Raw genomic sequence first — 10,489 nt, 5'->3', positions numbered from 1 at the left:
TCATTTCTTGTGTTTGAAATACTCTTCGATGACGTCCTTGGCCTGAGACTCCTTGCTGTAGCCCTTAACTGCTACACACCTGCAACCAGCCACTGTATGGGTTTCCCGCTCTGTCAGTTTTACAGAGGCTGACCCACTCCCCGAGTTTCTTGTTGTCATCACCCTTAATTAGGTTGATTTGGTGTTCAGCACAAAGGGCCTCCACCAACTTGATATTTATAGGCTCGTCACAGTTGGATGCAAGCACACAAAGATGGGCTTGGCGCTTTTCTAAGGCTTTGGCAGCTTCTCAAATTCCACGTGCTGGCCATTGTGGATGAGGGCCATCTTCAGCGCCTCTTGTAAAGCAGTATTAACGTCCATGACATCTCCAGCAGCAATACCTTCCTCGACCATGGCGGTGGGTTACAGGTGAAGCCGAATCTTGAACGCACCCAAGCCTCAGCCTTCACACGACCCATCAGCGGCAGGGAAAGAGCCATGATTTTTTTAAACCCTAAATGTGACTTAAAGCAATGATACCTCTGTAGCAATGAGCTCTCCCGGCACTGAAGTCATCAGCCCAACAAAAGAATGGGTCTGGCTGGGCCCAGTAGGACGGTCCAGGTGCGGTGGCTCACGTCTGTAATCCCCGCACTCTGGGAGGCTGAGCTGGGAGGACTGCTTCAGCCCAAAAGTAATTACTAAAGACTAAAACAAATCAATGTTCTTTATTAAGATGGCTGATGGCCAGGTGTAGTGGTTCATGCCTGTAATCCCAGCAATTTTGGAGGCCAAGGCAGACAGATCACTTGAGGCCAAGAGTTCAAAACCAGCCTGGCCGACATAGTGAAACCCCATCTCTACTAAAAATACAAAAATTAGCCAGGCATAGTGGCAATGCCTGTAGTCCCAGTTACTCGGGAGGCTGAGGTGGGCCTGATTGCTTGAACCTAAGAAGCAGAGGTTGCAGTGAGCTGAGATGACATCACTGCACTTCGACCTGGGTGACAGAGCAAAGACTCTGTCTCAAAAAAAGAAAAGGAAAATGGCTGAGTCCACATCTGGAGCTGGGAAAGTAAAAATTGAGCCTGGGGCAACTTGTGTCAAAAGCAAGCAAGTGCTCACAGAACTTTTGGGACATGTCAGAAAGGATGTAGGTGTTAGCTTAAAAGGGCTCCCACTGAACACGTAAGGTCCAGTTCGAGCACAAAAAGAATAATAACTACAATCAATTGTGAAATATTACATGGAGGCCAGGCATAGTGGCTCATACCTGTAGTCCTAGCACTTTGGGAGGCCAAGGCAGGCAGATCGCTTGAGCCCAGGCAACTTGGCAAAACCCCATCTCTATATAAAACACAAAACTTACCTGGCTAGGCACGGTGGCTCACACCTGTAATCCCAGCAATTTGAAAGACCGAGGTGGGTGGATCACCTGAGGTCAGGAGTTCAAGGCTAGCCTTGCCAACATGGTGAAACTCTATCTCTACTAAAGATAAAAAAAAATTAGCCAGGTGTGAGGGCAGGCGCCTATAATCACAGCTACTTGGGAGGCTGAGGCAGGAAAATCACTTGAACCTGGGAGGCGGAGGTTGCAGTGAGCCGAGATTGCACCATTTCACTCCAGCCTGGGTGACAGGGCGAGACTCTGTCTCAAAAAAAATAATTATCTGGGTGTGGTGGCATGCACCTGTGTTCCCAGCTACTCAGGAGACTGAGGTGGATCACTTGAGCCCAGCATGTTGTGGCTACAGTGAGTGGTAATTGTGCCACTGCACTCCAGCCTGGGCAACAGAATGTGATCCTGTCTCAAAAAATGAAAGAAATATTGAATGGATAAAAACTCTGAATCTATAGTTTAAAAAAAAAGAAAAAATAGGCCGGGCGCGGTGGCCCAAGCCTGTAATCCCAGCACTTTGGGAGGCCGAGGCGGGTGGATCACGAGGTCAAGAGATCGAGACCATCCTGGTCAACATAGTGAAACCCTGTCTCTACTAAAAATACAAAAAAAAAAAAAAAAAAAAACTAGCTGGGCGTGGTGGCGCATGCCTGTAATCCCAGCTACTTAGGAGGCTGAGGCAGGAGAATTGCCTGAGCCCAGGAGGCGGAGGTTGCGGTGAGCCAAGATCGCGCCATTGCACTCCAGCCTGGGTAACAAGAGCGAATCTCCGTCTCAAAAAAAAAAAAAAAAGAAAAGAAAAAATAAATTTCCTACTTTTGTAGATTAATATCATACCAACACCTTATTCTGAAAATTGGTAAAGGGAAATAAGCATTTACCTTGCCTTTTAGAAGGACCCTACTTGGGCTGGGCACTGTGGCTCACACCTGTAATAATCCCAGCACTTTGGGAGGCCAAGGTGGGCGGATCACCTGAGGTCAGGAATTCAAGAAGGGCCCTACTTTTCCAAGTTGGTGAGGGAAAACTCCTTCTTAGGTAATTATGCCCTTATAAATGTACAAGTGGGAGAATTGGAAAAGCACCCTTTGTAACTTCTGATGAAATAACCAATTTAAGCAAAAATCACTATAGATGGTGATAATGAAGATAAATTATTTAGCATATACACACAGTGTCAAAGAACCATGCAGATGACTTGCTAATTGCAAAGAGGAAAACATAACCTTTATAAAAAAGATCTGACAGCGTCCACCTTAACCAAGCAATCATACTTAGCATCACTGCTTGTGAGATGACTTCATACTATACACCTTCTGATGGGAGGCAATGTGACATATATAGCATGTTTGAAGAATTAGTCCCAAGATTGGGTAACCTGAAATCTAACCAAGAAATTGGGGGGAAAACCCCACAAAATACAGGGAGATAGATGAACACATTAAGTGACATCAAAGAAACAGTAAGACAAATCTAGAACGTTGAACAGTCTAAAAGACAACTGCCCTAGTCTCCTTAACGATCCATTGCCAAGAAGAAAGAAACTGGATGATTGTACATTAAAAAGAGTCGAGAAAGGACACAAAAAATACAATGTTGAAACTTGATTCATTCCTGTTTTGGGAGTTTTTTATTTATTTATTTATTTTTATTTTTTATTTTTTTTTGAGACGGAGTTTCGCTCTTGTTACCCAGGCTGGAGTGCAATGGCTCGATCTCGGCTCACCACAACCTCCGCCTCCTGGGTTCAGGCAATTCTCCTGCCTCAGCCTCCTAAGTAGCTGGGATTACAGGCACGCGCCACCACGCCCAGCTAGTTTTTTGTATTTTTAGTAGAGACGGGGTTTCACCATGTTGACCGGGATGGTCTCGATCTCTCGACCTCGTGATCCACCCGCCTCGGCCTCCCAAAGTGCTGGGATTACAGGCTTGAGCCACCGTGCCCGGCAGGGAGTTTTTTAAAAGCTATATATTAAAACATGCTATACACCATAAATATATACAATTTTTATTTGGTAATTATACTTAAATAAAGCTAGGAAAAATTAAATGCTATAAAAGGCATTCAAAATGGAGGAGTTTAATGCTAGATGATATTCAAAATTATTAACTCATTAAACATGATAATTCTATTGTGATTGTGTAAGAGATGTATGTGAAGTATTTAGGGGTGAATGGTCATGATGTTTGCAACTTTCTTTTGTTTTTTGTGGTTTTTTTTTTTTTTAGATGGAGTCTCGCTTTGTCACCCAGGCCAGAGTGCAACGGCACAATCACAGCTCACTGCAACCTCTGCCTTTCAGGTTCAAGCAATTCTCCCACCTTAGTCTTCTGAGTAACTGGGATCACAGGCATGTACCACCATGCCTGGCTAATTTTTGTGTTTTTAGTAGTGATGGGGTTTCGCCACATTAGCCATAATGGTCTCAAACTCCTGGCCTCAAGTGATATGCCCACCTTTGCCTCCCAAAGTACTGGAATTACAGGCATGAGCCACCATGTGTGGCTGATGTATGTAACTTTCAAATAGTTCAGGGCCGGGTGCAGTGGTTCACGCCTGTAATCCCAGCACTTTGGGAGGCCAAGGCAGGCAGGTCACCTGAGGTCAGGGGTTTGAGACCAGCCTGGCCAACATGGTGAGACCCCATCTCTACTAAATATACAAAAATTAGCTAGGCATGGTGGCACACACCTGTAGTCCCAGCTACTCAGAAGGCTGAGGCAGGAGAATCACTGGAACCCAGGAGGCGGAGGTGGAGATTGCACCACTGCACTCCAGTCTGGGTGACAGAACAAGACTCATCTTAAAAAAAAAAAAAAAAAAAAAAAAAAAAAAAAAAAGTTTAAATGGTTGAGAAAAGAGAACCCTTGTATACTATTTGCAGAAATGTACATTAGTACAGCTATTATGGGAAACTGTATGGAGGTTCCTCAAAAAACTAAAAAAGGCCGGGCGCGGTAGCTCAAGCCTGTAATCCCAGCACTTTGGGAGGCCGAGGCAGGTGGATCACAAGGTCAAGAGATCAAGACCAACCTGGCCAACATGGTGAAACCCCGTCTCTACTAAAAATACAAAACATTCGCTGTGCATGGTGGCGTGTGCCTGTAATCCCAGCTACTCAGGAGGTTGAGGCAGGAGAATTGCCTGAACCCAGGAGGTGGAGGTTGCGGTGAGCCAAGATTGCTCCATTGCACTCCAGCCTGGGTAACAAGAGTGAAACTCCGTCTAAAAAAAAAAAAAAAAAAAAAAAAAAAAAAAAAAAAAAACTAAAAAAAGAATTACCATATGATCCAGCATTCTGACTTCTGGGTATTTACTAAAGAGATTTAAAATCAGTATGTTGAAGAGATACCTGCACTCCCATGTTCACTGCAGCACTATTAACAACAGTCGCTTCTTTGCTGCGTTTACTGCGAGACTGAAGACCATTCTCAGCAATCAGACTGTCAACATTCCAGAAAATGTCGACATTACTCTGAAAGGACGCACAGTAATCGTGAAGGGCCCCAGAGGAACCCTGCGGAGGGACTTCAATCACATCAATGTAGAACTCAGTCTTCTTGGAAAGAAAAAAAAGAGGCTCCGGGTTGACAAATGGTGGGGTAACCAAAAGGAACTGGCTACCGTTCTGACTATTTGTAGTCATGTACAGAACATGATGAAGGGTGTTACGCTGGGCTTCCGTTACAAGATGAGGTCTGTGTATGCTCACTTCCCCATCAATGTCGTTATCCAGGAGAATGGGTCTCTTGTTGAAATCCGAAATTTCTTGGGTGAAAAATACATCCGCAGGGTTCAAATGAGACCAGGTGTTGCTTGTTCAGTATCTCAAGCCCAGAAAGATGAATTAATCCTTGAAGGAAATGACATTGAGCTTGTTTCAAATTCAGCGGCTTTGATTCAGCAAGCTACAACAGTTAAAAACAAGGATATCCGGAAATTTTTGGATGGTATCTATGTCTCTGAAAAAGGAACTGTTCAGCAGGCTGATGAGTAAGACCTTAAAGTTGTCCAGCTACAGAAACAAGATGCCTATGATAGCTAAGACCTACTTGTGATACTTCAATGATGCAATAAAAGACCTATTCATTTGGAAAAAACAACAACAACAACAGTCAAGTTATATAGTCAAACCGAGTGTTCATCAGCAGGTGAATGGATAAAGAAAATATGGCATATATATACTGTGGGATGCTGTTCAGCCTTTAAAAAAAATTTTGTCACTTAAGACAGTGTTAATGGAATTGGAGAACATTACACTAAGTGAAATAAGCCAGGCATGGAAAGACAAATACTGTGTGTTATCGCAAAACTCAAAGAAGGAGAGAGTAGAATAGTGGTTACCAGAGACTGGCCTGGAGGAAATGGAGATATGATGGTTAAGGGTACCAAGCTTCATTAGACTTGAACAATAAGCTTTTCTTTGAGATATATTGTACAGCAAAGTGAATATAGTAAACCCTGTACATTTCAAAAGTGTTGAGAGTAATTTTCTTTTTTACACTTTTAAATGTTTTCCCTCCACTATCTGAATGTAGAGAGTAAATTTCAAACATTCTCACCACAAAAAAAGTATTTAAAAGTGATAGATTTTAATTAGCTTGATTTAATCATCCTGTGGTGTATTCATGAATCATAACATTACTTTGTACCCCATACATATATACAACTATATTCTGCCAATTTACAATTAAAGATTAAACTTTAAAAAAACAAAAGATAACAACAAAAAAGTGGATAGATAGAAAAATTGATGAATACAGAAGCTGATGAAAACTGGTAAAGCAAATATGGCAAAATGTAGAATTTGTTGAATCATTGAGTATCTGGGTGTTTATTGTTTTTTCTATGTTAGAAATTTTTCAAAACAAAAAGTTGGAAACAATTTCCATATAATTCTGATATTTACACAGTAACAGAATCTAACATTCCAGGCTGCACTGCAGCTCATTAATATTTCTTCTTCGGCCGGGCGCGCGGTGGCTCAAGCCTGTAATCCCAGCACTTTGGGAGGCCGAGGCGGGTGGATCACGAGGTCGAGAGATCGAGACCATCCCGGTCAACATGGTGAAACCCCGTCTCTACTAAAAATACAAAAAATTAGCTGGGCATGGTGGCACATGCCTGTAATCCCAGCTACTCAGGAGGCTGAGGCAGGAGAATTGCCTGAACCCAGGAGGCGGAGGTTGCGGTGAGCCGAGATCGCGCCATTGCACTCCAGCCTGGGTAACAAGAGCGAAACTCTGTCTCAAAAAAAAAAAAAAAAAAAAAAAAATTTCTTCTTCTTTTTTTGAGACAGAGTCTCGCTCTGTCCTCCAGGCTGGAGTGCAGTGGCCTGATCTCAGCTCACTGCAACCTCCAACTCCTGGGTTCAAGTGATTCTCCTGCCTCAGCCTCCCAAGTAGCTGGGACAACAGGCACGTTCTACCATGCCCGGCTAATTTTTTGAATTTTTAGTAGAGATGGGGTTTCACCGTGCTAGCCAGGATGGTCTCCATCTCTTGATCTCGTGATCCACCCACCTCGGCCTCCCAAAGTACTGGGATTACAGGCATGAGCCACTGGGCCCAGCCAATATTTCTTCTTCGTTCTCCTGAGGAATCGAAAGATTCTCATTTGTGGTATTTCAAAGGCACGTAAAGAAACGTAACTCCAAACTATTGACTCTTCATTCAAGTTTGGCTTTAATATTAAAAATTATAGAATTTGTAAATATTAAAACATTGAAACTTGCTACAAGAACGACAATGCACTAACAATGAAATCAAAGTAGAAGCTAAACTATTTAAAAGCAGTAGCAACTCCATGATTCCAAGGGAATTTAAACAGACAATTTCAGAGTGCTTCATGATGAAGGGGCAAAGCAGCCTCTCAGCCTGCAGTGATGAGGCGACACCGGCAGATGGCGCTGCAAAGTTTCCAAATGCCGCGAGAAGTCCATTTACCAATGGCTGTTGCCATCTCTTAATTAGCTTGAACTGAGTTTGTATTAGAATTCATAATTTTTACTGCTTTTTGCAGTTACTCGTATACTACGGACACTGGAACAGATGTGTTTTAACAACTGGTTGAGCCGTACCAGTGCGAGCCAGCTGAATGTCAGCGCTGTTCCCTCCTATAATGACAGACGCCACCGGCGCCCGCCTGAGGGCACTCCCCTCACCGGGATTCTCAGTACTGCGCCCACAGGTCCCCAAGGCTTGTTCCGGCACTAAGCCCCACCTTCCTGCATTCTCACCCTTCCCCTCCACTTGCTCTTTCTTCTTGACATCATGTTAACAGGCTCCAAACTCAAAAAGTTCCTCAATTGCCTATACTCTGCTCCTTCCACTTTTTTCTTTGATTGCAATCACGGCCAAACAACTTGAAAATTCTCTCCTCGACTCCACTGGCTTTACCCTTTTCCTCCAAATTATTCCTTAGCCCTCTGACATCTGGGGCCTCTGATTCTACCTCTCCAAAGAAACTGCTCCCACCAACAGCATGGAGGCCCCTCTCGTTGCTGGTGGATAGTCTTCATTCTGCACGCCACCACCTTACATCAGCAGTATGCCACACGGCCCTTCCTTCCTTCCTCCTCTAGCTTCATCCCACCATGTTACTAGGTTTTTGTTTTGTTTTGTTTTGTTTTGTTTTTTTGAGACGGAGTTTCACTCTTGTTACCCAGGCTGGAGTGCAATGGCGCGATCTCGGCTCACCGCAACCTCCTGGGTTCAGGCAATTCTCCTGCCTCAGCCTCCTGAGTAGCTGGAATTACAGGCACGTGCCACCATGCCCAGCTAATTTTTTTATATTTTTAGTAGAGACGGGGTTTCACCATGTTGACCAGGATGGTCTCGATCTCTCGACCTCGTGATCCACCCGCCTCGGCCTCCCAAAGTGCTGGGATTACAGGCTTGAGCCACCGCGCCCGGCCTGTTACTAGGTTTTTCCTGTCTCACTGGCTCCTTTCCCTGCTCTCCCCTTTGTTTCCTGCTTTCTTCCTCAGCCTTCTCTGCTCCCCACACCTATATGTTGATGATGCCCAAATCTCTGTCTCCAGCCACGACCTCTCTTTCCCCAAACTCTATTTGCATAAACTGTCTCAGATGAGATCTAGGGTGCTCACGGTGGTATGGCTATAGACAACTGTCTCAGGAAACAAACCCATGACCCACCCGGTTGCCAAGTGAGAAACAGGATGTATACTCTTGACTTGTCCCTCTCCCCTACACAGCGAAACAATCCCAAGATAGAATCCCAATTCTAACTCCTAAGCAACCCATAAAACGATTTCTCTTCTTTCCATCTTCCATTACTCTAATTCTGGTGTCCATTCTCTCTCCCTGTGATGGCTGCAAAAGCCTCTGATTTCTCCCTTTTCCAAACCAGTCTCCAAACTGCAACTACAGATCTTTCTAAGGCACAATTCTCACCTTTTCAGTCTTAGGCTTAAACTTCGGTGTCCCTCTGGATAAAGTCTAATCTTTAACACAGCTGACAAGGCCCAGCAAGAGCTGGACCAAGCCCACCTCTCCAGCTTCACCTTTCCTCATTTCTCCTTCGCACCCACTGCCCCTGAACAAGTTACAATCTTCCAAGTTGTCATATTCCTTGACCTTTGCTGTCTCCTCTGCCTGGAATGCTATTCCCCTCTCTGTCTGGCTAACTCCTGCCCAGTCTTTTTTTTTTTTTTTTTTAAGTGGGGTTTCTCCATGTTGGTCAGGCTGGTCTCGAACTCCCGACCTCAGGTGATCCACCTACCTCTGCCTCCCAAAGTGCTGGGATTACAGGCGTGAGCCACCGCGTCTGGCCTCCTGCCCAGTCTTTAGGCCTCAGCATGGACATCTGTTCCTCTAGGAAGATTCCCCTGATTCACCAAGACCAGCTTAACTGTGCCTACTGGCTGTTCCTGTAGCAATTCTTCACCATAGACTACTGATTATTATTAGTTTTTTGTTTGTTTTTTTTTTTTTTTTGGCAGTCTGACATAACTTGATTTACTAATGCAGCTTCTAGCCCTGTTCCCCACTTCTCCCTGATCAGAATCCCAAGATCCCTCCTATATGGAGCCACCACTACCCCACAGGATCCTGTACCAACCTTCTCCCAGAACTTATCACACTTATTTTTATAATTGTTTCTATTCTCCAATAAACTGTGAGTTCCACAAAGAACCATTTCTATCTCACTTACCACTTGGAAGTAATGGCAGATAGTAATTGCTCAACAAATGTTCTATGAGTGAATGAATCCTTGGGATAATTATGGTACTAACCACCTTATTTAGTTTTGACAGTTGAATAGATATACATAAAATAATGCTTTTATAGTTTACACACTGCTATAGAACTATTATATTATTCTATTCCTACCCTCTATTCCTTGAGGGTAAGATCTTGCCATTAAATTTTGGTTATTGTTGCAGAACTCAGGGAGACATGTCTGGCATGTTGTTTTTTTGTTTGTTTGAGAGGGAGTCCTGCTCCGTTACACCCAGGCTGGAGTGCAATGGCACAATCTCTGCTCACTGCAACCTCTGCCTCCGGGGTTCAAGCAATTCTCCTGCCTCAGCTTCCCAAGTAACTGAGATTACAGGAATGTGCCACCAAACCCAGTTAATACTTGTATTTTTTTTTTTTTAAGTAAAAATGGGGTTTCACCATGCTGGCCTGGCTGGTCTCGAACTCCCAACCTCAAGCGATCTGCTGACCTGGGCCTCCCAAAGTGCTGGGATTACAGGCGTAAGCCAACATGCCCGGCCATGGCATATGTTTTCAACCAATTTTTGTTGACTGCATCAATGATTATAATAAATGAACAAGACCCAGATAATTGAACCATCCTAGACCACACAGTTACCTTGTTCCAGAACCAGGACTAGAATCTGGTCTGGAAAAAGGGAAGCTTGGAAGTTGACTTCTAAATGAAATTCCAGCATGGATGAGAGCAGCTCTGGTTTTTCTCCATCAAGAGACTCATCAGCTATGGAAGCTGCCAAAGCCCCAGACCTCCAAGATCAAGCGTTCACATAATAGAGACGTGACCCAGACAAGAGGGTGTGAAGACAAGGGTATTTCAGAATGGGAGACTGGGCCCTTGGTTTCCTGTGTCTTTGCAGTCAGTTC

The 10,489-nt window shown here is 44.2% G+C and overlaps 2 pseudogenes; one reads left to right on the top strand and one right to left on the bottom strand.

The window, feature by feature from the left end:
* LOC120363251 (small ribosomal subunit protein eS12-like) lies at nucleotides 1-482 on the bottom strand (annotated as a pseudogene).
* A 4,237-nt stretch (nucleotides 483-4,719) lies between these two features.
* LOC101044610 (large ribosomal subunit protein uL6 pseudogene) lies at nucleotides 4,720-5,394 on the top strand (annotated as a pseudogene).
* Nucleotides 5,395-10,489: the final 5,095 nt, after the last annotated feature.

The sequence above is a fragment of the Saimiri boliviensis genome, chromosome 4 (assembly GCF_048565385.1).
Source record: "Saimiri boliviensis isolate mSaiBol1 chromosome 4, mSaiBol1.pri, whole genome shotgun sequence".
Taxonomy (NCBI): domain Eukaryota; kingdom Metazoa; phylum Chordata; class Mammalia; order Primates; family Cebidae; genus Saimiri; species Saimiri boliviensis.
Note: the sequence above shows the minus strand (reverse complement) of the source record. Positions and strands in the feature narration are given on the sequence as shown.